The sequence below is a fragment of the Sapajus apella genome, unplaced genomic scaffold (genome assembly GCF_009761245.1).
Source record: "Sapajus apella isolate SASKATOON/1434 unplaced genomic scaffold, GSC_monkey_1.0 scaffold5436, whole genome shotgun sequence".
Classification (NCBI taxonomy): domain Eukaryota; kingdom Metazoa; phylum Chordata; class Mammalia; order Primates; family Cebidae; genus Sapajus; species Sapajus apella.
The window spans coordinates 1-4,548 of NW_022442360.1; the positions used below are offsets into that span (position 1 = coordinate 1).

General features: G+C 40.1%; 1 pseudogene; it reads left to right on the plus strand.

The window, feature by feature from the left end:
- Positions 1–6: 6 nt before the first annotated feature.
- LOC116547908 lies at positions 7–986 on the plus strand (annotated as a pseudogene).
- The last annotated feature ends 3,562 nt before the right edge of the window (positions 987–4,548 follow it).

Consider the following 4,548-nt stretch of genomic DNA (forward strand, 5'->3'; position numbering starts at 1 on the left):
CAGAATGGGACAGCAGAAGTGACTTCAGAAGAAGATGAAGAAGAAGAGATGGCTGAAGATATAGAATACTTAGATCACTATGAAATGAGGGACGAAGAGCCTATTAGTGGGAAACAGTCAGAGGATGAAGGAATTGAAAAAGAAAATTTGTCAATCTTAGAGAAAATTAGGAAGACTCAAAGGCAAGACCATTTAAATGGTGTGGTGTCTGGGTCAGTACTAGCTTCAGATAGACTTATGAAAGAGCTCAGGGACATATACCCATAACAGAGTTATAAAACAGGGGTTTATTCAGTGGAACTCATAAATCACAATGTATATGACTGGCATGTTAAACTGCAGAAGGTCAACCCTGATAGTCCTTTGCACAGTGATCTTCAGCTCTTAAAAGAAAAAGAAGGCATAGAATATATATTGCTTAACTTCTCTTTTAAGGATAACTTTCCATTTGATCCTCCATTTGTTCCAGTGGTGTTACCCGTTCTCTCAGGAGGGTATGTATTGGGTGGAGGAGCATTATGTATGGAACTTCTCACAAAACAGGGCTGGAGCAGTGCCTACTTGATAGAATCGGTCATCATGCAAATAAACACCACCTTAGTCAAAGGCAAAGCCAGAGTGCAGTTTGGAGCAAATAAGAATCAGTATAATCTAGCAAGAGCCCAACAGTCTTATAATTCCATTGTACAGATACATGAGAAAAATGGCTGGTACACCCCTCCAAAGGAAGACAGTTAAATAGGTTAACTGTTACACATCTGGACCAATGTTGCTTTAAAGAAAATCTTTCCAACATGCGGACACAAGCTTTGAGTGCTCCTATTGCAGCAGTACCGAAGACGTTAGTTAATAGATATTTTAGTGGATAATCTGTCAACTGATATCCAATATAAGCTATAGCCTTTGCATTTTGCTCATTTTAAATATCTTGGACTGAGCAGTGGGGACTTTACTGTATTTTTCCTGATAAATACACATACTGGTCACTCCTTAAAAAAAAAAAAATTAACATTTGGAAAAAATGACTCCCATAAGGAAAAGGTATAAACCATGGATAAATTTTTCTTTTTTTTTATTTCAATAATTTTTGAAGTACAGGTGGTTTTGGGTTCCATGGATAAGCTCTTTAGTGATGATTTCTGAGATTTTGGTGCACTTGTCACCCAAGCAGTGCACACTGTACCCAATGTGTAACCTTTTATTCCTCACTCCTCCACCCTTCCCTCCAAATCCCCAAAGTCCATTATGTCATTCTTATGCCTTTGTATCCTCATAGCTTAGCTCCCACTTAGAAGTGAGGACCTATGGTATTTGGTTTTCCATTCCTGAGTTACTTCACTTAGAATAATCACCTCCGGCTACATCCAACTTGCTAAAAAGGCCATTATTTTATTTCATTTTATGGCTGAGTAGTATTCCTTGGTGTATATATACCACATTTTCTTTTTTTCTTTCTTTCTTTTCAGATGGAATCTCGCTCCATTGCCCAGGCTGGAGTGCAATGGTGCGATCTTGGCTCACTGCAACCTCTGCCTCCCGAGTTCAAGCAACCCTCCTGCCTCAGCCTCCTAAGTAGCTGGGATTACAGGCAAACATCACCATGCCCAGCTAGTTTTTTTGTTTTTGGTTTTTTTTTTTTGAGATGGGGTTTCACTCATGTCACCCAGACTAGAGTACAGTGGCGCGATCTTGTCTCACTGCAACCTCTGCCTCCCAGGTTCAAGTGATTCTCCTGCCTCAGCTGCCCAAGTAGTTGGGATTAAAGGCATCCACCAACCATGTCCAGCTAATATTTGTATTTTTAGTAGAGATGGAGTTTCTCTATGTTGGTCAGGCTGGTATCACACTCCTGACCTCAGGTGATCTGCCTGTCTCGACCTCTAAAAGTGCTGGGATTACAGGCATGAGCCACCGTGCCTGCCAAATGTCAGCTTCCTTATTGATTCTGATGGTTGCATAGTATTCCATTGCGTACATATACTGTAATTTATTCAGCTAGTCCTCTGTTGACATTCAGATTGTTCCCATTCTTTTGCCTTAATATAAACTATCTGCAGAATAACCACGTATATATATATATATATATATATCCATTCATGCATATAAATTTCTAAATGTGAAATTTGAGTCAAAAAGATTATAATTTTGATGTGTTGTCAAAGTATCCTTTATCAAAATTCAACAGCAATTATACAATTTAGCCTAGATATTTCTTTATCTCTTTTAAGCTGTATTCAATGGCTGTGAGAAAGGAAATTTGAAACTGACCCAAAAAGAAGATTCTAAAGAAGTGGCTTTCCCAAAAATGATACATTTGATATTGTGAAATATAAAATTCTTAGGGTTCAAACAGCTTACCTCATAGAAGACATTGAAATTTTAGTTTAATTCTTGTACAATACTTGAAAGATTGTGGTTTCTAATACTCCAAAGTCTTGCTATTTGGCTTAATTTTTTTATTTTAATCATGTGGATGTTTCTAGCTGCACTATAAATTATAGAGAGCAAAACTCAGAAACGTGGCAAATAGTTCAGCTGTTTTACAGACCTGAGCCCTGGCAGAGAAGAGGAAAAGGGGCTCTCCACGGGAGGGCTCCTGCAGGTTCTTACTGTCCTTGAGGCATTTTCCTTGCCCAAATAAGAAGGAAAGTTATTTTCCAGTCTTAAATCGAGTGCCAAAATTATTCTTGGAATTGCTCCCTTCATCTGTCAGTTTCAGTTTTTCCCTGTGGAGGTGTGGTCAGGGCAGCCAGACCTTCACCATCAGAATCAGGATTGGAACTGAATTGCTCCCACACACAGCTGGTTTGGAAAAACTCCTTGCAAGGCAATTTTGATAAAGGATGAGAAACATCAGAGATCTGATACATGTTGAATCTGAAGCTCTAACCACACATCTGACTTGAGTCTCTCTACAGTGCTAGTGGCTAACAGTGACACAAAGGAATTAATCATCCTCAGAGATTTCTTAGGAAAGAAAAGACAGAGGAGTTGAGTTTCACGGCTCCTTAGTATGAGTCTCTGGCTAATTTCCCAAGTTCTTCATTTTCATTCTCTTGCTTAGTCTGGTCTAGTCAAGACTGTGGGCTTTGGAGCCAGATGAACCTTAGCCACATCCATGTGTGTCCCTTGCTGGCTGTGGGATCACAGGTGAATTCATCCCCCTAGAGATAGGGTCCCCACCAATAAGACCGGGAGCACACCAACCTCCGCTACCTTCCTGTCAGTGTTGAAGTGAGGATTAAAGAAAATCAACTAGGCCGGACGTGGTGGCTCACACATGTAATCCAGACACTTGGGAGGCCAAGGCTGGTGGATCATCTGAGGTTAGGATTTCGAGACCAGCCTGACCAACATGGTGAAACCCTGTATCTACTAAAAATACAAAAATTAGCCAGGCATAGTGGCAGGTGCCTGTAACCCCAGCTACTTGGGAGGCTGAGGCAGGAGAATTGCTTGAACCCGGGAGGCAGAGTTGCAGTGAGCCAAGATCACACCACTACATTCCAGCCAGGGTGACAGAGTGAGATCTGAAAAAAAAAGAAAGAAAATCAACTATGGGCATGAAGTCTTGCACGGTCCTGACAAATAAGTCTCAGTAAATGTTAGTTCCTTTCATATTATCACCTTTCTACCCTGCTGGCCAATGACCTAAAACTCTTTCTTCTGGAGCTTATGGTCTTGACCAGTATTAAGTTAGAAAAGAAGCATTACAGTAAGGCAATCTAAGTCGGAACACCGGCTTCATCTGTACCTAAACTAATTTGGAATTTTTCTAAAAATCCATTCCTTTCCATGTGGTAAGATATTCAAACCCTCTGGAATGTATTTCGCAGTGTTGACTTCCGCTCTGTGAGAAAAGACGTCCCCTTGGGGCAACTCTGACAGGTTTTGTAATCAAGTCAGAACTGCAGCTTATATTTAAACTTTCACAATCTTGTAAAGCAATTTAGATACAAATAGATTTTTTACAAAATCAAGTTCAAGTTTCTCTTTTCTTTCCTCTCCCGAGAGAATAGAAAAGACAGCTCTCAAAAAGAGGAAATGGTTTTATCATAGACAGAGGCTTTAGAAATTATCTGAAATAAATGGTTTTGAGATTTTATAAATACAGTACAAATACAGATTACTTTAATGGATTACTTTAATTCAAATTCTTTATTTACAGAAACCTAACAGGGACCAATTTATTTGACCATAGTGGCAGACACTGGCTAGCAATTCACCAAACCTGTTTTTCTCCTGGGCACACAGCTAGACTATATTTCTCAACTTCACTTGCACTTAGCATGTGCCAAGTAGAATGTGGTCAAAAATGACATACAGCCAGGCAAGGTGGCTCATGCCTGTAATCCCAGCACTCTTGTAGGCCAAGGCAGGAGAACTGCTCGAACCTAGGAGTTCAAGTCTAACTTGGGTGACATAGCAAGACCAGGTCTCTACAACAATTACACAAATTAGCTGGGATTACAGGTGTATGCCACGCTGCCCAGCTAATTTGTGTAATTGTTGTAGAGACCTGGTCTTGCTATGTCACCCAAGTTAGAC